We start from the raw sequence: 23,936 nt of genomic DNA on the forward strand, positions 1-23,936 counted from the left end.
GCCGGACGGGAGCGCGGCGGCGGCGGCTGAGGCCGAGGCCAGGCCCCCTCCCCTCAGCCTCCCGCCCGCCCGCCTGCCCCGCCCCCGCCGGCGGCGCCCCGCCCCTCCCCTAACCGCCAGAGTAGCCTGGTGGGGGGGCCGCGCGCGAAGACAAGTGGGAGAAGTTGAGGCTGGAGTCGCCCGTGGGGGCCGAGCCCGCCGTCTTCCCGTGGCCGCTGCCGGTCTACGTGAGTGCCACCCGCCCCCTCTTCCCGGACCCCCGCCCCTCTTCCCCCACGGTGCGCGCTGAGCCCACCGAGAAACGGAGCGACTCGAGTCGCCAGACCCTCTTTGGAGCCCCCCTTCCCGCCCCGCCGTGGTTCTCCGCGGCCGTTTCCAGCCCCCGCGCGCAGGGTGGGCAGAGGGGAGCCGGGACCGGCCGGGGGCGCAGACTCGGCCGCGGGGACCCCGCGCTTCCGCGGGGCGCCCGAGCCGGGCTGCCGTTGGCTCTGTAGGGCTGGGGACCCCGGTCCCCCCGGGCCTGGACTGCCGGCGGGCTTGCCCTTCCGTACTTTATGATCTGACACGTCGGGTTTCTTTTTCCTGACCAGCTTTACCAGACTTTACCTGACCAGCTTTACCAGCGTCCCCTGATAATGTGTTAGATATTCAAGTTTTAGGGCCCGGTCCCAGCCCTATGGAATCAGCAACTCTGGTGGGGCTCAGTGATCTCTGTTATAACAGGCCCTCCAGATGATTTTTATTCATCTTAAAGTTTGAAAATATCTGCATTGTCAGCTGGCCAAAGCCTCCACCAGCAGGTGAAGGGGAGTGGCGCCTGGAAAAGATAGGGACTAGCCAAGGCAAGTACAGCAGCATGTGCCATGGTAGTAATGGAGAATGCCTTTTCTCCACTGGTTGGCACAGACTAGTATCCGGGAGCAGTGGCAGGGTTATTTAGGATGCTTTACATTTCGATGTAGAGTGACCGCTGTCCTGGTTTGCCAGGGACTTCCCCTGTGTGAGCACTTAAAATCTCATCCTGGCAAACCCCTTAGCCCTGGGTTTGAAAAACTTAGGGAATAACATGAAATTTAGGGGAAACAAGATGTAGGTTTTGGGCAAGTCACAAGTGCTAATTAAAGCTAAGCAAGTATGGACAACATCTAGCCTTCTTTACCCCTTTGCGGGGAGGTAAATCTGATTGGGTGAAAGGACTTATTGTTAAGAGATCTTTGTAGAAACATCCCCTTCTGCTTAGTCCGCTGGTTCTCAGTTCTGGCTAGACATTGGCATCGTCTGAGGAGATTTAAAATGATTTTATTGGTCTAGGATGACCAGCCGTCGGTGTGAGGGTTTTTAAAAAGTGCTTCAGATGTTTCTAATGTGCAGCCAAATTTAGGGGCCACTGCTTAAGCTTTTGAACCGCTGCTACATATTTTCACCTCATCTTCCTATGAGAACATCCAACTGTAGTTGAGGTTTGTTTTTTTTCTTTTTCTTTTTTTCACTGTCTTATTATACGAGTTACTGTCTTAAATAAGAATTGAATGTACAGAAAATCCTGCTAGTCCATCTGGTGTAGCTGGATACCCAGAATAATATCGTTAAGATATGTACCATTTAAGTATTGTGACTGGCCTTTAAAAAATTAACATATACATTAAATTAGTATTGATAGTATAGATCTCTTTCGAAGTTGTCATGTTGGGGAGCTATACCTCTAATCTGCTGCCATTGCTAAATATCTGGACACCTCTTATTAGGAATTGCTTTTAAAAATCTTTAGGGATTAAAACCAAGATTGCTGTATTATTTGTACTGGGACCACAAAAACCTCACAAAGTTCCCCCGCTGTATCTTCTACCCCCATCTCTAACCCTTGGCAACTTCTAATCTGTTCTCCATCTCCACAGTTTTGTTATTTTAAGAATAATATGTAAACATAATCATGAATTATTTCATCTTCGGAGATTGGCTTTTTAAAATTTTTCCCTCGGCATCATTCCCTTGAAGTTCATTTCAATTTTTGCATATGTTAGTAATTTGTTCCTTTTTGTTGCTCGGTAGTATTCTATCATAAGATTTTATCACAATTTGTTTCAACATTCACCCATTGAAAGACATTTGGGTAGTTGCCAGTTTTGGGCTATTATAAATAAAACTGCTATGAACATTTATGTGTAAGTTTCTGTGGGAACTTCATTAAGTTTTTGTTTCTTTTGGATAAATGCTCAAGAGTACAATTACTGCATTGTAGGGTGAATCTACTTTTAGGACTAAAAGAGACTGTCAAGCTGTTTCTCAGAGTGGCTAAACCATTTTATTTTCCCGCCAGTGATGTGATATAATTTTTGTACGTACTCGCCAGCATTTGATGTTGTCACTATACTTTAATTTTAGTTATTCTCTGATATCTCACTATGGTCTTAATTTGCATTTCCCTAATGGCTAACGATGTTGAACATCTTTTCATGTGCTTCTTTGCCATGTGTATATTCTCTTCCATGAAATGTCTGTTCCTGTCTTCTGCTTATTTTCTAGTTGGATTTTTTAAAGTTGTTTGGAGAGTTCTTTGTATATTATAGATACAAGTCATTTGTCTCATATGGGATTTTCAAATATGTTTTCCCACTGTGTAATTTGAGTTTTCATCCACTTAAAAGGATCTTCTATGAAGCATTTTTAACTCGTTTTGATGAGATCCAATTTATCAGTTTTTGCTTTTATTGATCATACTTTCGGTGTCAAGTCTAAGAATTATCCACCTAGTTCTAGATGCCAAAGATTTTCTCCTATTTTTTTTTCCTAAAAATGTCCTGCTTTTACATTTAAGATTATGATCCACTTTGATTTAATTTTTGTGTAAGGTGTGTAAGGTTTAGGTTAAGGTTCATTTGTTGTTTGTTTGTTTTTGTCGAGGGATGTCCAACTGTTTCAGTACCATTTTTTGAAAAGTCTATTCTTCCTTGATAGCTTTTGCACTGCTGTCAAAAACAAGTTAAATGTATTTATGTCAGTCTCTTTCTGGGTTCTCTGTTCCATTCCATTGATCTATGTATCTACCCTCCATCATTACTGCAAAATCTTGAAATTGGGTAGATTAATTCCTCCCATTTTAATCTTCCTTTACAAATTGTTTTAGCTATTCTTCAGCCTCTTCTTACCATATAAATCTTAGAAGAAGCTTGTCTATATCCACAAAAACCTTGAGGGCATTTTAAGAGTAATTGTGTTAAGCCTCTTAACTTGGGGAGAATTGACATCTTTATTATGTTGTGTTTACTAATCCATGAACAAGGTATGTCTCCCTATTTGTTCGGGACTTTTAAAATTTTCTTCATCAGCATTTTGTAATTTTCGGTATAGAGGTCCTATAAATGTCTTATTGGGCTTATATTTAAGTACTTATTTAGGTCAGTTGTAAATGGCGTCACATATTTTTATTTAAGCTTCTACACATTTGTTATATATAATTTGATAAAATTGTGTTGATCTTGTACTCTAAAACATTTACAAACTAATATTATTTCTCAAGCTTTTTGTGGATTCCTTGGTATTGTCTCCATTTAGATTATCATCTCATCTTCAGATGTAGACAGTTTTACTTTTCCTTATTCAATATAATAGGATATATTACTATTCAACATTCAGTAGGATATATTCCTTCCTATTCAACATAGTAGGAATAGTCCTTTTATCTTTTAAATAAACTTTTTAAAAACTTAACTTTTAAATTTATGTATTTCTTTATTTTTGCTTTATTTTCTTACTAGAACCTCCAGTAATATATTTAATAAAAGTGGTGAGAGCAGATATCGGTGCCTTGTTTCTGATCTTACAGAGAAAGCATTCAGTCTTTCACAGTTAGATATAATGTCGGTATAGGTTGTTTGTAGATCATCTTTATGAGTTTCAGTATGTTCCTTTTCTAGTCCTAGTTTGCTTGGAGTTTTCTTTCTTCTTTTTTTAAAATCATGAATGGGATTGGATTTTGTCAAATGCTTTCTCTGCATTAATGGATAGGATTACATGACTTTTCCCCCTTAATCTATTGGATATGGTGGATTACATTGTTTGATTTTCAAATATTTAACCAACTTTGCATAACTGGAATAAATACCACTTGGTCATGGTATATTATTCTTTTTATATATTTCTGGATTTAATTTGCTAATATTTGGCTGAGGATTTTTTACAGCCAATTTCATAAAAAATATTGGTCTGTAGTTTTCTTCTTTCTATACTATCCCTGTCTGGTTTTGGTATCAAGGTAATACTGGCTTCATAAAATTCATTAGGAACTGTTCCCTCTACTTCTATTTCTTATCAAGTCATGTAAAATTGGTGTTAATTCTTTAAGTCTTGGGTAAAAGTGAAACATCTAAGCCTGAATATTTCTTTTGGGAGTTTTTAAATGAAAAGTCAGTGTTTCCAATGGTTACAGGAAAATTGAGATTATCTATTTCATCTTGGCTGAGTTTTGGTAGTTTTGGGTGTAGAAGCATGGGTCCATTTCATCTACATTTTTGAATTTATAGTGTAGACTTGTTCGTAATAACTTGTCCCTTATTAACCTGCAGGATATGTCATGGTATCCCTGGTTGCATTTCTGATATCTGTGATTTGTGCCATCTCTCTTTTTATCTTGATCAGTCTTGCTACATCTTTATTGATTAGATTGTTTATTTCAAAGAACCAGCCTTTTGTTTCATTGATTTTTTCCCCCCTATTTTCCTGTTTTCAGTTTCATGGATTTTTGTTTCATCTTTATTATTTCCTTCTTTCTGCTTGTTTATAGTGTTTTTTCCTCTTCCGTCTTTACTATTTTAATATAGAAAATTAGATTATTGCTTTGTAATATTTACTTTCCCAATTTAGTGCTATAAACTTACCTTTCACTTCATTCCACAAACTTTGATCTGTTACAGCTCCATTTTCTTTTATTCTATGCATTTAAAATTTTTTCCTTGACTTTTTACCCATGAGTTATTTGGAATTGTGATGTTTACTTTTCATGTGATTGAAGAATTTCCTGTTGTCTTTCTATTATTGATTTCTCATCTGATTCCATTATGGCTAGAGAACATACTCTCTATGATTTTAATTCTTTTAAATCTGCTAATTTTTTTTATCACCCAGTATATGGTATATGAGTGAATGTTCCATGGACACTTGAATATGTATTCTGCTTTTATTGCGTGTGTTCTTTAAATGTCAGTTCTGTCCTGTTGATTGATGATGTTTTCAGTTCTTCCATATCCTTGCTGATTTTTCTCTCTGGTAGTCTATAAATTGCTGTGATGAAGTCTCAAATAATAATTGTGGATTTAAAAGTTTCTCCTTTTACCTTTTTCAGTGTTTGCTTCATGTGTTTTGAAGTTCTGTTGTTTGGTGTGCACACATTTAGTATCACTAGGTCATCTAGGTGGATTATTCCTGTTATCTTTATGTAATGACCCTCTTTGCCCCTAGTAATTTCCTTTTCTCTGAAATCTACTTTATCTGGTATTAATATAGCCATTCCTGCTTTTTCTGATTAATGTTCATATGATATATCTTTTTCATCCTTTTACTTTGAACTACCTATGTCATGATGTTTAAAGTAAGCTTCTTATAGACAGTATATAGTTGGATCATGCTTGTGATTTTTTCATCTACTCTTCCAATCTCGGTCTTTGACTTGGTTATTTAGATCATTTACAGTTAATGTAATTATTGCTATGTTAAAGATTAGATCTACCATTTTATTTTTTGTTTTGTCTTTTACCTTAGTTTCTCACTCCTGTGTTTCTCTTATTTTGTCTTCTTGTGGGTTACTTAAACATTTTTTAATAAGTCCATTTTAATCTAATTTACTTATAATCATTTGTGTATACTGTTTGTATAGTTTTCTTAGTGGTTGCTTTTGGCATTACACTATACATATGTAACTTATCATAGCCTACTGGAATCAGTGTTTTATTATTTCAAGTGAAGTTTCAAAATTTTACTTCCATTTAGGTCTCTTAGTATTCCCCAGTTTTAAAGTATGATTTTCTGTAGTATTTCCTTTAGATACATTGAGAACCACATCAGATGGTGTCATAATTTTTGCTTTGACCATCATATAGAATTTAAGAAACTCATGAGGCTAATGATAGTCTCTTATATTTACCCCATTTGTTTTCACCCATTCCATTGTTCCCCTTTTCTTTCTGAAGTTCCCAGTCTTCTGTTATTGTTTTTTTATGTTTTCATAACAGTAGGTGATATCTGGGCTTTCCAGTGCCATTGGATATGAGTTTCAGGAAACACTGAGCCTGGCTCACTTAATGCTGCTGAGTTGGAGGGTTTGTATATGTTGGGCCTGTTGGCACAGCAGATGCTAGCAGATTAGACTAATGTTGATGGGACTAGTGCCACAGGAGGATGCATTCCCATTCAGGCTACGCTGCTGCTACAGTAGATCAAATCCCCCTCTACCCCAGGTGTGGGGCAGTGACCTGCTGCTGTCACTGCTTCTGTATTAGGCTGCTTTTGCCTCAGGTGTGTGGTGGGATCCCTTGGAAGCTGCTGCTGCTGTCAATCACAAGGTTAAATTCATTTTAGAAATACTTAAATATAAATATATAGCCTGGCTCTTGTAGGACCTCTGTATTTGCTTTTTATTGCTTTCATACGAATTACCACAAATTGAGTGACTCAAAACAACGTAAATTTATTACCTTACAAGTCTGACTTTGGTCTCAATTGAGTCAAGTAAAAGTGTTGGCAGGATCGACAGATGAATGGATAAAGATGTGGCACATATATACAATGGAATATTACTCAGCCATAAAAAGAAATGAAATTGAGTTATTTGTAGTGAGGTGGATTGACCTAGAGACTGTCATACAGAGCGAAGTAAGTCAGAAAGGGAAAAACAAATACCGTATGCTAGCACATATCTATGGAATCTAAAAAAAAAGAAAAAAATGGTTATGAAGAACCTAGGGGCAGGACAGGAATAAAGACTCAGCCATAGAGAATGGACTTGAGGACACAGGGAGGGGGAAGGGTAATCTGGGATGAACTGAGAGAGTGGCATGGACATATATACACTACCAAATGTAAAAGAGATAGCTAGTGGGAAGCAGCCACAAAGCACAGGGAGATGAGCTCTGTGCTTTTTGTCCACCTAGAGGGGTGGGATAGGGAAGGGAGGGTGGTAGGGAGACGCAAGAGGGAGGAGATATGGGGATATATGAATATGTATAGCTGATTCACTTTGTTATGAAGCAGAAAGTAACACACCACTGTAAAGCAATTATACTCCAATAAAGATGGTTTAAATAAAAAAAAGTGTTGGCAGAGCTACATTCTTTTCTGGAGGCTCTTAGGGGTGTTTCTGCTCCCTGGACTTTATCAGCTTCCAGCGGTCACTTGTAGTCCTTGACTCAGAGTCCCCTTTCTCCACCTACAAAACCCAAAATGTTGCATCTCTCTGATTCTGCTTCTATTAGGACATCTCTCTCTTTCTCTTTCTACAGTTGGGAATGGTTTTCTGCTTTTACGGACTCATGCAATTCGATTTGTTCCATGAGGTAATCCAGGATAATCTTTCTCTCTGAAGGTCTATAACTTCAGTCATATCTGCAAAGTCCTCTTTACCATGTAAGGTAACACATTAATAGGTTCTAGGGATTAGGGTGAGGGCATTTTTAGGAGCCATTATGCTGCCTACCACACCCTTAACAAGTGACCTTGAGAAAATTACTGAGATTTTTAAAGCCTTACTTTCCTCAAACATAAAATGGAAAGAAAGATATCTAGTTAATATCATGAAAGTGAAACAGTATATATGAAGTCAACTAATTCAGAAAGTAAGATTTCTTCTTTTTCTTTATGATTTACATGATTCTCAGAGTTCAGGTACTTGAAGAGTTACTTTTTTTTTTAAACAGAACGAAGGAATTTCAGGGTTCAGGTGCTGTAAGATTGTCTGAATTATCTGAGTAACAATTAGCTAAGCACAGGTGTAAAGCATTTGATTTACTCCCTGGTGTTCTTTATCTTCTCATCCCACTAAATCCATATCCCTTGTCTAGCTCCAGCCAGTAGAGTCAGAGCTTGTTTTACTGTTTAACTAAAGTTCAATTTAAATTCTCTCTACATCTCCAGATTCTCAGCCCTGGTTGCATATTACAATCCCCTGGGAAGATTTCAAAAACTACTGATGCCACATTTCTACCTATCATGGATATTTGAGGAGGGACCTGGAATGAAATGCTCTAGCTTATATTTTGTGGAGCCAAATCATAGTCTACACTGAGCCAAATCATTTGTGATATCACCTGTAAAAAGGAGTTTATCTGTGGTGACTAATGCTCTTCCTTTGTCAGTATGCTTGATTTGTCCCTCTTTGGGGGAAAAAAAGAGGGGGAAAAAAACCCCAGCAGTTTGGCTCCCTGAATTACAACCTGATGCTGTGGAATTAGTGTTGGCTCAGAGCGCACATCTTCGGATACCCATTCTCTCTCCTGCTCCCTTGCGTGAACTTATATCCTTGGGCAGTTTTTCATCCACCACCCTCTTTTGCTTCTAATCTTAGCAAGTAAAGTCTCCCCTTAATGAAACAGCATTTCATGAGACTTGCTGGGAGCATAGGTCTGTTCCAGACCTATCATATGTTAGCTAAAGCAGATATAAGTGATGTGTTTTTGGCATTCAGCCTTGTGGGTTGGAGAGAGAAGACAGCATTTTATCCTTTTAGGTGTCATCTGACTGGGCAAATGGGCTCTTTCCCTCTGCTGCCTACCATGTCAAAAACTGAGGGTGTTACCTCTAGAAGGTATCTTCTAGGTATCAAAATAGTTCAGATAAGTCAAATTTCTCAGTAAAAGATGACAAAACTATGGCTTAGGTGGTCAATTTTACGTGTCAATTTCTCTGGGCCACCATGCCCAGTTATTTGGTCAAATATTATTCTGGATATTTCTGTGATGGTGTTTTTGTGTTTTTTAAAATTTTGATTTTTATTTATTTATTTATTTATGTCTTTGGCTGCGTTGGGTCTTTGTTGCTGCACGTGGGCTTTCTCTATTTGCAGCAAGCGAGGGCTACTCTTTGTTGCGGTGCGCGGGCTTCTCATTGCGGTGGCTTCTCTTGTTGCGGAGCATGGGCTCTAGATGCACGGGCTCAGTAGCTGTGGTGCACGGGCTTAGTTGCTCCACGGCATGTGGGATCTTCCCAGACCAGGGCTCGAACCCATGTCCCCTGTATTAGCAGGCAGACTCTCAACCACTGCGCTACCAGGGAAGCCCAGGTTACTTTTGAACTGCAATCCCCACACTTGTAAAATGACATGAAAAACCACTCTTTCTGTGGGTTCTTAGAATTAATTAAGCAGGTTGTGTGTGTAAAGTATCCTGGCCCTTGAATGAGTTGTCAGAACCAAGGGCTGCTGGAGACGATGCTTCTGCCCTAGGTCATCTCCCCTTCTACTGGGCGGCAAGTAAACACAAGCACAGTAGTCAGTGCTCTGGAAGAAGTGAGTTCTGGTGCTGCAGAGCACAGAATCTTTTTTTTTTTTAATTTATTTTTTTTTTATATTGGCGTATACTTGATTTACAATATTGTGTTAGTTTTACGTGTACAGCACAGTTATTCAGTTATACATGTATCCATTCTTTTCCAGATTCTTTTCCCGTGCAGGTTATTGCAGGATATGGGGTAGAGTTCCCTGTGCTATGCAGTAGGTCCCTGTTGATTACCTGTTTTATATAGAGTCGTGTGTATATGTTAATCCCAAACTCCTAGTTTATCCCTCCCCCCCCTTCCCCTTTGCAGAGCACAGAATCTTGGAAGGGAGAGTTCAGGCTTCTTGGAGGAGGCGCCATCCTTTCTAAGGATATGTAGAAGCTCCTGGGGTGGCAGGAGGGAGCAGTGTGTGTCAAAGTTTGAGAAATATAAGAAAATATGGCAAAACTAAGGTACACGAGTGGAACTCCGGTTTTGGGAAAGAAATGAGAATTGATACTGGAAACCTACTGGGGCCAAACAGAAAAGGGCCTTCTTTGTCCTGTCAGAAGTTTGGATGTTTATCCTGAAGGCTGTGGGAAACGCTAAACAACAGTGAGATGGACTTCTGGTTTAGAGACTCACTCGGACCTCCATGTGGAAAGCACTTGATTGGGTGCAGGGTGAATTGTAATCTAAGTGTCCCACTTAAGTTGTAAAAGGTTGGACTGGATTTCGGAGATCCGAGAGGGAATGGGTGGGGCCTGGTGACCAGTTAGAAAAGGGAGGGCAGCAAGCGTGGGTGACAGTTTACAGCTGCATCTTTTTGTGAGATACAGAGCACAGTAGGAAGGGATTGGGGCTGGGGAGTGGATCTTACTTCATCTTCAGTGCTTTCGAGGGGCCTGGTAGACAGGTCTGGGCCCAAGGTACGGATCTGGGCTTTTTGGGAGGACAGGTGTTTGAAGGCATGGGAGAGACTTAAGTTACCCACAAGAAGATCCAAAGAATCATAGGTGTGAGAGCTTTTTCAGTGGGTATATTGAGGATGTTTATAAGCTGAAAGAAAGTAGCCAGCAGAGGAAGAGTGTGAGGATCTAGGAGAGGAAATGATTGTTCATTTGTTTTCAAAAAGCTGAATACTTATTGTGTGCCTGGCCCTTTTCTAGGATCTGGGGTTCACACCGTGTGTTATCTCTTGTGCAAGGACAGTTCAACTCATCCCCTGGTGAAGAGAAGTCAGATTATTCTTTGCATCCCATTCAGGTGTAGGAACTGTTCTGTCCCTCTGAAGGGACATTACTTAACCAGAGTAATAAGTTAGAAATCAAAAGAAATTAGAGCTGGAAGGGACCTTAAAGGCCACTGTACTTAATGTTGCCTAATATTTTACCTTGATTGTAAGAAAAATTTATTGCAGAGCCCATTCTCTTCAGAGTTCCTTCACTGAACTTTCTTTATGTTTTTCATCCAGTGGGTCTAGCTTGTAGATTTTGGCCTCCTCGTAAATTTGCTTCTTCATCCACATTACATTTTGCCCGGACTATGGCAGAAGCTCCTGGGTGGTTTCGCGGCCCCTGGACTCAGTTCCTCTAAGTTCATCTGCCTACTCGGGTTGAGTGATCTTCTAACATGAAAAGATACGCCTAAAATAATGCTGCTAATGACTTGCCCACACAGAGTTAGTGCATACTAGCCGCCCAGCGTGTGCTCTGCCCAGAGGCGTGTAGTCTGAACTGTGCTCGGCCAAGCCTCCTGGGGCTCTTTGGCCCTGAGGAAGGGGAGCTTTTTGGGATCACTCCCTTTATCTAATCGGTCCTTCAGCAGCGGGGCGCCTTTTTCTAATCAGCGGAGGCACCCTTACTCAGCCAGTGGTAGCCCCAGTCCTCATCACCTGTGGGATACAAGCCATGCTCTCTCCCAGGCTTGATTCGACCAACATCGCTATTTTCTGTCCCTTCTCACACTTGGACCCCTGGCCTTTAGTCATCCCCACCTGCAGTGTTTACAGTGCCCAGCAGGTGTCAGGCTTGAGTGTCTTTGCACAGGTGCTCCCTCTGCAGTTACTGCACCTCCTCCTCCAACTCTGCAGAGCCTCAGCTTTCTCGATTGTACTTCAGGGTTATCATGAAGTGGTCACTTAGATATAACTTTTTGCCTCCATAGGAACTTCTGTGCATAAAGGTTATGGTTCTTTATCTCATGTGATTGAAATTTTGAGTTTATACATGTCCCTCCTTAATGAGGCTTTAAGGGCAGGAGTCGTTTCTAATCCTTAGCACAGAGCAGATGCTTTTTTTTCTTTTTAGATGCTTTTTAATGATGATAAAATGTACGGTTTAAATCACTCATTTTACAATAATTTTGCTTTAGGTTGTGACAGAAATAAAGTTTCCAGAAGTTGTGTTCCTGCAATAAGAAATAAAGATGTGACCTTCCAGTTGTGTAAAGCTCATGAATGCTGTGTAAGTGCGTCGGGTGCAATAAGGAACCTGGAGCTAAATGGGCTAGTTCTGAGAGAGAGAGACTTAACTACGTTAACAAAGGTAAGCCTTCATTGTGTCCTGCCAACGTTTGATAGTTGCTTTTGTGGCAAACTAAACGGGTAAAATTTTAAACTGTTCCTCCCCATTAAAGGGATTGAATAAATAGGCCACTTTGGTGCACCTGTGTCTTGCGAATTGTCCAATTGGAGATGGAGGTTTAGAAAGTGAGTTTCAGTCTTGTTTAAGTCTCTTCCCATCAGACTGGTCTTGTGATTTCCTACACACCATGTTACTTCCTGTCTACCTTTGCTTGGTGTTGTTCATGCCTGGATTGTCTCCTGTACCTGCTCAAACCTTGGTCCATTCTCATTTGTACCATGGAAGTTTGTCATGCTGGATGCTGTCAGAACTAATTTTACTTAAGTGTGTGTTAAGCCGCAAAGCACACATTTTGTATATTTTCTGTTTTTTGTGTTTGTTTATATTTTTATGGTTTCTCTTCAAGAAATATTATGAGAAGGGAAATAGCAAGATGTAAAGAGCAAAAAAGTCATCATTCTCTTTAAATTGTTAGAACGTGTATCTGCAGTCATAATTATAATGCACTGTGGTATGTGTTAAAATAGGAAATATATGTAATGTCCCGTAGGAGCAGCAAAGTCAGTGGTGTTAGTGGGGGTGTGTCATGGAAGTAATCAAAAAGCATGTGACTGTTGGTTGGGGTCCTGAAACATTAGTGTGTGTTCCCTGTGTCCAGTAGTGGTCTGGAGGGGTCAGGAAGCCTGCCTTTCAGTTTGAGGGAACAGAGGGTTTGAGGTCCTCTCTCTTGTATTGCTCCAGTATACTGCATAGCAGCTAATAAAATACTGGGTTTATAGTTGACATTTAAGTCGCTGATTGATCATCAAGATTGGGATGTATCATTGGAAATGAAAATAGGAAGAGTCTTATGCTTTTTAGGTTTTTCTTTTTTTTCCTATGTCTCAGAAGGCTCTTTGACGGGAGACTTTTTATTCTTCCATACAATTCCATGAATACTTTTACCCTGGCACTTATTTTAATGGCATTTTCAATTTATAAATGTCTTAGAAACACATATTGTAAACTATTTGAGGGTAATGACCATGGCCATTGGTGGCACATCTGAAATGTGCATCGTGTTAATTTTTGAGTGTCATGTGGTCTACCATCAGTGCTTCCCTCTTTCACCCAGTTTTCTTCCTCATTTCCTTCTCCAAATTTGTCTCATTTTTCTACTTTCCCTTTTGCTTCTCTATTCTTGCTTTCTCTTTCCCATTGCACCTGTCATTCTTTTTCTCCTTCTCCTTCTGACTTCATTATGGCCAACTGAAGCCTTTTCTAGTATGTTCTCCATCTTTCTTGCCTCTTTATTGCCATCCACAAACTCTTACAGAATATTCTTGGTTGACTCCCTTACTTCCTAGCATACCCATGTACTTCATGATCACTTTAGAACATTGAAAAGGGTTGGAATTTTTAAAAATAGGTAATTCTAATCAGTCTTCTTTCACCTCTGGTATAAGACCCTTCTTCCTCAATCTGACCATTCTCAAATCTAGAAGTACTCCAGCTCATTGGTCCTCCTTACCCCCATGTTTAGGCCAAAGAACTTGTGAAACCTTAGCCCTGTTTAATACTTGAATTTATCAAAACATAAGAGAGCTAATTCTGCCGAAGGGCACCAAAGAAGAATAAAGATGCCACAGATAAACGTTTAGTCCAGATTTATAATGGACTCTAAGTGCCTAGTTGAGTGCTGACCATTAACTCACTTGAACAACAGGGAGCTCATGACAGAAACGAACATGTTAATTGTATAGACACTTCACCATTCCTCAATGTAGCTGATAAACTGCATCCAGTTAGCTTAAATAACATGAATGATGAATTTCGCTGTGTATATAAATTGGGAGTTTGTAAAGTTACCTTTTTCCCTTTGTACAACTACTGACTACCACCTCGCTTGGTCACGGCAATAGAAAATGATGACTAAGAAACACACTGTCTCAATATCAGTGGACATAATGTCCTAGTATTCTACAAAAATCTCTAAGTTCTTAATCTAAAAGATATATCTGCCAATATCTTCTATCCTTATCCTTTGTTAATATAAATATCCAATCTATGAACGTCTCAGTTTCCTTCCTTAGAATATGAGGTGGATAGATTTGCTAATATCTAGGGACCTTTCCAATTTTAACATTCCCTGGTTATAAGGGCTGAGCCAAATACAGTGGCTCCTTAGTCATTAACCTCGCTCATGATGAAAGTCATCAGCAAGATCTACATGTAAGAGATCAAATATTCATATCCATATATACTGTAGCACATTGACTTTTACAGAACTCAAAGTAACACAACATAGTTACATTCATAGACTTGAGGTCACTGTGGTATACTTTACAGTTTTTCTTTTCCCTAGGAAGGAAATGTAGATCCCTGGGAAGGGATTTCTTTCTCTGCTTTTTAGTAATGTAAGCCTTCATTATCTCTTGGATCCTAAAAATGGGTAGGGTTTTGGCAGGTGGAGCTTAGGAGAGACCCATCAGGTGGCAGGGACAACATGAGAAAGGGCAGAAGGAAGAATGGATTTTGAGAAGGACCTGATATCTTACATGATGAGAGCAGCGTTTCACAATCTCTGTCCTGCAGAACACTGGTTTTAGATGATGTTGATGTAGTTACAAGACAGAAGCATTTGGGAAGAGCCATGCTCTACATCCCGACATGAAATTCAAGTTTCACTTTGTTACATTACATACTCTGAAAAGTTTTGGAGGAAGGAATTGATTTCATTTTTTTAATTCAGTCTTACTCACAGTTACTTGAGAAACCTATATTCAGCTGATGGGACTGTATTTTGTGAAAGGCCAATCGGAGAAATGCTGAGATGGAGCTTAAGATATTTCTGTGTTGGGACAGGCATGTGATTATTTTTCTTATAATTCTTTACTGTTTGTCCTAACAATTGTTACTTTGCAGGGTTTTTTTTTTTTTTTTTTACATCTTTATTGGAGTATAATTGCTTTACAGTGTTGTGTTAGTTTCTGCTGTGTAACAAAGTGTATCGGCTGTATGTATACATATATCCCCAGGTTTCAGTTTTAAGCCTTCTGTTTTTACCTGAGTCATTGGGCCTCTTAGAAAGCTCAACAATTCTGGGGTCTTCATCTCTTATGTAGTTTCCAGAAGCTCCGGGCACTTACCAGTATTTCCTCTTGATTGTTTTTCTCCGACTTCAAACTTCTTACGATTATGAGCTGATTGTTTTCTCAGCCTCTAGTGTCAAAACCAGCCACCTCGCTCATCTTCATTGTCTCAGTTACCAGGTGCAATATTTCCCACGTATATGTGTGTCAAAATATAAGTCAGGGATTGATACATAGCATATGCTTAATAACAATTGTATTTCCTTTTTTTCTTTGTTCAGAGGTATCCAAACACTGGCCAAGTTCTTAAATTGGAAGTAGAGTGATCTAATTTATTCAGCTCATCCAACCATCAATATTGAATATTTGTCTTTTTTCTTACACATATTTCTTGTATTCCAGTCGTGACATTCTAGAGCACAGTGAGCACATGTGTAACTTATTACTGCATTACTACCTTGGCTATTCCTTGACCAAAATTTACTTCATACAACTGACAGCCTAAGTAACCTACTAGAGTTTTTTTTTAATGTATGCATACAAACAATCAACACCAGTTGCATTGCTAATAACTGAATTTTTACATCTCTATGCACCCATGTATCCAACACCAGGTCAAGATATTATAAAATATTTGTAACACCCTACAAGGTTCTCTGTTACTTCTTTCTGTTCCATACTCCCCCAGGGCAACACCCAAGCTGACCTCTATCACCATATATGACATACATGGAATCACACAGTGTGTATTCTTTGGTATCTGGCCTTTGGTTACATATCATTATATCAGTAGTTTATTCTTTTATTGTGTTTTCTTGATTTTTTATTTTTTTTATTTTTAGTTTTTAAAGGGAACGCACATTTTTATTTATTTATTTATTTATTTATTTGTGGCTGTGTTGGGTCTTCGTTTCTGTGCGAGGGCCTTCTCTAGTTGCGGCGAGCGGGGGCCACTCTTCATCGCGGTGCGCGGGCCTCTCACTATCGCGGCCTCTCTTGTTGCGGAGCACAAGCTCCAGACGCGCAGGCTCAGTAATTGTGGCTCACGGGCCCAGTTGCTCCGCGGCATGTGGGATCTTCCCAGACCAGGGCTCGAACCCGTGTCCCCTGCATTGGCAGGCAGATTCTCAACCACTGCGCCACCAGGGAAGCCCTCTTGATTTTTTAAACCTAGGCATTCATACAGTGTCAAAGTACCACTGATTTCTTAATATTATTATGCTGACCTCCATCTTCAGAGGCTTTCCACAGTCTTCCATCTGTCTTTCCACCTACTTTCTCTTCCGTCTAATGACGTTTCATTTAACCAACCTCAGTCAGCCTTTCCCCCATATTCCCCAACACGTAGCACTCCTGTGTTCAGCCAGTTTTGCTCCCTATTCCATAAGCCCTTTGTGCCATTGCTGACACTGTGCCTGTGCCCTGCCCGGAAGGCCTGTTCCCTACCCTCTATATACTTTTTCAAGACTCAGTTTAAATGCTGCCTGTTCTAAGAAGTCTTCTCAGAAGAAGCCAGTGCTTTTTGGAATCCTTCTTTAATGAAATCCCATAGCAAGTGTCATCTGTCCTCCCTGATCTGGTAATTAATTATCCATTGTTCCTATCATATAGTGTTTGTTTTTCTTATGTGCTGTTATTATTTATTGAAGCAGATTATAGTGACTTGAACCAGGAACTGGGTCATTTTCCTCTTCATTTTAGTGCAAGTTTCTGTGATATGAAGTTAAACTCCTTTTCCTTCACTTCCCATTCACCCTCAGCACTTGTTAAACACAAAGTACAAGTGAAACTTATTGGTTAACAGGTTTTTGTGGTCCTTGGTTCTGGTCCCTAGGTCTAAGCTGCACTTCTGTAGTGCTAATTTGACTGATTTCTTATTGTCACATAACTCAGGAATTAACTAAATCATTACGAATTGAGATACATATAAGATATTATAAGAAAACCAGTGGATGTCACAAGTTTAGGCCTGGGGGAGAGTGTTGTATGAGTCCTAGTTTGGTGGGGCTCACACTGCATGATCGCGCCTTCCAGTATTCCATTGTAAGTAAGAAAGAGGTATGCAAATATATGCTTAACATTTAACAGTGTTGATAAAAAAGAGAGGAGAGAAAGGGATGACAGGTACTTTGAGGGAACAATTATGACTGGATGGGGAAAAAGAAAAACCCAGGGCTAACCTCCCGCAAGTGAGCTCAGGAAAGAGAGAAGGGCTCATCTGGTATGCAGGTAGAGAGGTTTGACCTACAGAATCTTAGAAAACGTCAACAATCTGAGCAGTGATGGCAAGAGGCAAACTAAAGGGATAACAAAAGTCTGCAAAAGTCTCGCACAAAGAGCTTTGGCATGGTGTTCATCATCTAGCTAATCCTAACATGCAGACATTTATGAGAGTAAAGTCAGGTCTTTGCCACAGTGGGTTCCTTATTTGGGCAAGTGGGTCAAATCAAGAAGGGCAAATGTAGGCTGCCAGAGTAAATAAGGAGAGGAGAAACAAAACGAACGAGACCTATCATTCATCAGTGGTTGCCCCCCAATATTCTTAGCTTATCTGCATCTTACTGGTAACACAGGAACTAGACTGAACAATCAGGTAAAAGGTCTCTACAGAAACTGAGGTAATATAGAAAATAAGAAAATAAAACATGAAATTGTAGATTTTCTTCCTAGGCGTAATTGAGATGATAGTTGAATAATAACATAAGATCAGGTGAAGTCTAAAGACATTTTAGAAAAGCTGGATAAAGTAAGAAAACATCTGTTCGCTGGCATCTGAATGTTAGAGAGACACCAAGACATGTGGGCCAAGTTCTGGAGAGAAGGGAAACACAGACGCAAGCTTGATATTTGGTGCAGCTTTTCTCCTTGGGGCATTTGCTGATTCAAATCTTACAGCCTAGGAGCTGAAAAGCCAAGGAGTTCAAAAGACTCTAACCACAGAAGCCAAACGGCAGGAGCTCAAGCTAAAGGCAACAACTAATGGAATGACAAGCTAAGTGTATCTTTAGTCTCACAGGGCTGCGGAAACCATTACATTTAAAGCCTAACAAATACATGGGTAGTTGGGAATAGGGAGAATCCAAACTTTCACATGGTAATCCCAGAGGGCAACACCCGTAGAGGAAGGACAAGAGAGAAACAGAGCAACCTTCACACAGACTGAAAAACAGCTTTGAATGAGCTCAAACTGAGAATGGACTAAGGTTTCCAGTCCCTATAGTAACTGTCTGCCATGGGCAAAAGGAAATCTTTTCAAGAGAACGATAACAACATCCAGAATGTGGAGGTATCTTTATAGTTTCCTAAAAGAAGTTAAGCCCAATTTTAATATAAAAAATAATTGGGCGGGGCTTCCCAGGTGGCGCAGTGGTTGAGAATCTGCCTGCTAATGCAGGGGACACGGGTTCGAGCCCTGGTCTGGGAAGATCCCACATGCCGCGGAGCAACTAGGCCCATGAGCCACAACTACTGAGCCTGCGCGTCTGGAGCCTGTGCTCTGCAACAAGAGAGGCCACGATAGTGAGAGGCCCGCGCACCGCGATGAAGAGTGGCCCCCGCTTGCCGCAACTAGAGAAAGCCCTCACAGAAACGAAGACCCAACACAGCCAAAAATAAATAAATTAATTAATTAAATTAAAAAAAAAAACTTAAAAAAAAAAAGCACTAGGCTTCTACTTTAAAAAAAAAAAAATAATAATTGGACATACCAGGAAAAAGACTAAATGATGAAAAGCGCAAAAAAAAAAAACAAAAAAAAAACAGAACAAGAAAGAAAGAAAGAAGACAATATAAATAGACACAGGAGGACAAGAGTTACCAGGCGTTGGTTAAAAAATAACAAAACAACTATGATCAAACAAAGAAAATAGACACAAGGCAAATAAGCGTATGAAAAGATGCTACACATTCCATGCCATCAGGGAATTTTAAATTAGAACAATAATGAGATACCACTACACACCTATTCAAATGGCTAAAATCCAAATACTGAAATACCAAAGTTGTTGGGGATGCAGAACAACTGGAATTCTCATTTGTTGCTAGCAGGATACTTGGCAGTTTCCTACAAAACTAAACATACTTTTACCATACAGTGATCTAGTAATCATGCTCTTTGGTATTTACCCATAGGAACAGAAAAGTTATGTCCACATAAAAACCTGCACATGGATGTTTATAACAGTTTCTTTCATAATTGCCAAAACTTGAAATCAACCAAGATGTTTTTCAATAGGTGAATGCATAAACAAACTATTGTATCTCCGTACAAAGGAATAGCATTCAGCAATAAAAAGAAAAGGCTATGAAGCCATGAAAAGACATGGAAGAAGCTTAAATGCATATTGCTAAGTGAAAAAAAGCCAATCTGCAAAGGCTACATGCATATTATATGATTGCAGCGATATGAAATTTAGGAAAAGGCAAAAGTGTGGAGACAATCAAAAGATCAGTGGTTGCCAGAGGTTGTGGGGAGGGAGAAAAGGATGGGTGAAGCCCCGAATTTTAAAGGCAGAGAAACTCCTGTGTATGGTTCTGTAATGGTGGATACAGGTTATTGCACATTTGTCAAAAATCATACAATGTACAAAACAAAGAGTGAAGTGTAAAGTAAAGCATGGACATTAGTTAGTAATAATGTATCAATATTGGTTCATTAACTATAACAAATATATTATGCTAATGTAAGATGTTAATAATAGGGGAAACTGGGTTGAGAGGTAAGGAAGTATGAGAACTCTGTCCTTTCTGCCTAATTTTTCTGTAAACCAGAAACAGCTCCAAAATAGTCTATTAATTTAAAAAACAAATCTAGACCTGCATACAAAACTTGCACGTAAATCCAGCCACAGCAGCATTATTCATAAGAGCCCCAAAGTGGAAATAACCCAAATGGCCATTTACTGTGAATGATCAATGAAACACAGTAATATCCACACCATGGAATATTATTCAGCCATAAAAAGAAATCAAGTACTGATACATACTACAACATAGATGAACCTTGAAAACATGCTAAGTAATTGTATGATTCCACTTGTATGCAATGTCCAGACTAGGCAAATCTGTAGAGACAAAGTATATTAGTGGCTGCCTAGGGTTTGGAGAAGTGGGGGAGTGAGTGACTTATAGTAGATTATTTTTGGGGGGGGGGGTGGATGAAAGTTTTACAATTGATTGTGGTGGTAGATGCATAACACATTAAATTGTACACTTTAAATAATATGGAAGTAAATTATATCTCAATGAAACTATTATTTAAAATTATGATTTTACAGAAATTCAGTCCTTAACTCTATTATCTATCTATCTATCTATCTATCTATCTGTCTGTCTGTCTATCTATCGATCTATCTATCTATGTATCCATCTCTATCTGTCTATCTATCCATCTGTTTATCTATCTCTCCGTCTGTCTATCTGTCTGTCTCTCTATCTGTATCTGTGTATCTATCTCTCTATCTATCTATCTCTCTGTCTATCTCTATCTATCTATCTCTCTCTCCTCTATCTGCCTATCTATCTCTCTCTCTCTGTCTCTCTGTCTATCTCCCTATCTGTCTATCTCTACCTATCTATCTATCCCTCTGTTTATCTATCTCTATCTATGTATCTATCTGTCTGTCTATCTATCTATCTATCTCTATCACTCTATCTATCATCTATCTATCTATCATTTCTCTATCTATGTATCTATCTATGTATGTATCTATCTATATCTACCTGTCTACCCATCTATCCTTATGTATAGAACAGTAACAATGGCTTATAAGTCACTTCCCTACATTATTTTATCCTTCCAAAACTCTTGAGAGGTCAATAGGCCATAGGAAAAGCACTGAGTTCACTGAAACACTTGAAGGTTGAATTAACTGTTTGTGATCACTCAATCAGTAAATGGTGATGCAGGGAATTCCACACACATCTTCTCTGTCCTCCCTTCCTCCTTCCCTCCCTCCTACTTGCTGACTCTATTCCAGCCACATTATTTACTAATTCTTCCCTGAGGACACTGGCCTCCTTCCTCTGGGCCTTGCAGAGGTTATTCCCATGATCTGGAATGCTTTTCCCTCAGATGTCTGACTCATCTGCCTCCCTCTAGACTGTTCAAATTCCACCTTCCCAGTAAGACTTATCCTGTCTACCGTTTAAGTTGAAAGCCTTGCTCCTCTCTGCCCACAGTCTCACCTCACCATATACTGCTTAATCTCCATAACATTTATTCCTGGCGAACCTACCAGATAATGTACATGGGTTTCTGTTCTCCCCTGCAACTGGAAGATAGGCTGCACAGACTCAGGAATCTTGCCATTATTAAACCTAGTGGAGGCCCAGCAGAGCTCTAGGGTCAGCCAGAACTGGGCACAATTATAACTCTCGTGATTTGATATTTTAGTGGGTTAGCTCAGAGCCAAGCCAGTTATTAAAGAGGATCTTTTCTGCTATTTTAAGCAGCATGGTACGTTTGAGGTCAACTTACATTTTCAATAATTGCAGAGCAGGTATGAACTCTTCCTTTGTTTCTCCAGACACATGAACCTGGATGCCAAATCCATCCTCTCTGGGTGTAGTGGGAATGTATGAAGATGACTGGCCTAAGTCTCAATTGAATAAAAAGATGCCCCCAAAGACATTTCAACATTTTCGAAAAGTTCAATCATAAAGTGTGGTTCCTTATCACACATCAGGGATTATCTAGCCTCCAGTGTGGTTTTTGTTTTTTGCAGTAAAAATGTGTCATTTTATATTTTACATTTGCATTATGAAAATAGGTCTGTACACGAAGTAATACATATTTAATGAATATGAATCATGTAAATTTGGTCATGGTATTTAAAGTTGGCTTTGGCTTTGAAGTATTTTTAAATTCATAGAAAATATTGAACTTCTAATAAAATAAATAAAACATTTTAATAATTGATATTAATAATCAACTTCAAAATGTCTTTGTCTGCATTTTCTGTTCAATTGTAAAAGAGAAGTCACTTTCAGTAGTGTTCCAAAGTGAGTGATTGCAGCTTCTATGATGTGAAAAAAGATCCGATTGCCATTAGCTGTTCTTAAGTGCTGAACATAGCTGAGAGAAATTGTAAGAAGACACTCTCTGTCACTGGCAGGAAATCCATCTCCGTCCTTTGCGGGGGCAGTCCCGAGCTCATGTTTTAACGGACGCGAATGCAAACCGTGGTTCTCACGTGACTTTCTGAAGAGCCCCCGCAGCAGGCCCAGGTACCTTGAGTGGACTAAGTCTCACTTTATGGCAATGGCATCAGATGGTGGCTACAGAAGGTTGCCGACGTCCCTGTGTGCTCTGACAGGCTCTGCAGACCGGGGGACGAAAGGACCAAGGAACTCTGACCGCCCTCGGGAATCCCAAGTGACTGGAGGGACACCGCGTCAGGGCCCCAGGCAGTGTCGCCCACTGTTCCGGAGGCGGGCGGAGGCTCCGCAGCCTCATTTCGTCCCGTCCCTTCCAGTATCTAAAATTGTTGTCAAGATGCTGGGTTAACTCAGGCAGGTCTACAAAGGCGTCCCAAGCAGCAAACATGTCTGTGATGAAATAGCCAATGAAAGAGATTTGGGATTTGGGGATGCTGCAGGTATTTCTGTCAAAAACTGCCATCACCACAGGCAAGTCCTGTCGCTTCTCTTCATCAGTCTGAGAAAAACATTCGTCTGAGATACGTGCGGCCCACTCAATGCACTGCTCCAGGGGTCGGCAGGGATTGGACACATCAGCACACTTAATGAGTCAGGGTGAGTCACCCCAAGTCTCCCTCCTCTGGACCTTAGTTCCTCCTGATTGTCACTCGTTACACTGAAAACAGATTTCAGGAGTCAGCACGTGCAGCCATCATAATGTGTGCCTAATTCCACATCCCAGTCACTGGGACACAAAATTTTGGTGTCTTAAGTCTGGCTCCCACATCACCACTCACATATGTCAGTTCTTCCTCTACAGCTGAGTCAGTGAGTAAAGACACACAAACAGAAGTAGATTAATACGAACAAGGTTTTATTGACATATACATATGTACATAAAGCTGGGAAAGAGAAAGGCCCATTGAGGCAAATGCATAGGGGGAGAGGAAGCATCTGAAAACAGCAGTGGGCATCCTGCCAGTTCCAAGTCTAGGGAAAACTTGGGTCCGCCAAGTTAACAGTCAAGCCAGGGATGGCACAGTGGATGATACAGCCAGCTCTCTTCCATTCTCCTAACTGGAGCTTCTCAAGTCTGGTGTAGTTCTGAAGTGGGCTCATATGCTCCTCACCCTCCAGCACACACACAGACACACACAGACACACACACAGACACACACACACACATTTGCACACCCCTGAGGTGTGGTCCTCCGGCTTGCTGTAAGAAGAGAGGAGGTTAAGTTTCACTTCAAGGGGCTGAGCCACTTTCCAGTGAGGCAAGGTCCATTCATGGTGACACACAGTTTGCAGAATAAGATCTGCTCTTCATTTGTTGAGTTTCTTCATAGAAGAAAGGAATTCGCTGGTGGCTCCTATGAAGCCCTGGGCAGGTTATGCGGCTGCCAGACTCCTGTGAGCACAGGCACAGCTGCCCTGACCAGGGGCCTGCAAACACAATGCTGGCTCGTCTAAGTCAGAGGGGTGTCCTGACTCGGGGACCCCAGTGTTCTTCCTGAGAGTGGAGGTTCCTCTCTAAATACGGATGCTGCTATCCCCCATGGCACCACCTGGGTTTTGACCAGGGGGGGCCTCAGGTGCTTTGTATGAATGTGGCACCAGAAGTGTATCCAGTCACAACAGGTGTGGTGCTGTCCCCCATGCCCCCCCTCCCCGTTCTCTG

General features: G+C 40.4%; 1 long non-coding RNA gene across 2 annotated transcripts; it reads left to right on the forward strand.

The window, feature by feature from the left end:
* Positions 1-106: 106 nt before the first annotated feature.
* On the forward strand, positions 107-22,272 carry LOC137758708 (uncharacterized). 2 transcript variants are annotated; one of them, XR_011073031.1, is made up of 3 exons: positions 107-227; positions 11,833-12,005; positions 22,231-22,272. It is a non-coding gene; the product is annotated as an uncharacterized lncRNA (long non-coding RNA). The 2 variants fall into 2 exon arrangements; XR_011073030.1 differs by lacking the exon at positions 22,231-22,272 and adding an exon at positions 15,399-15,880.
* The last annotated feature ends 1,664 nt before the right edge of the window (positions 22,273-23,936 follow it).

Source organism: Eschrichtius robustus, chromosome 2, assembly GCF_028021215.1.
Source record: "Eschrichtius robustus isolate mEscRob2 chromosome 2, mEscRob2.pri, whole genome shotgun sequence".
NCBI classification, from domain to species: Eukaryota; Metazoa; Chordata; class Mammalia; order Artiodactyla; family Eschrichtiidae; genus Eschrichtius; species Eschrichtius robustus.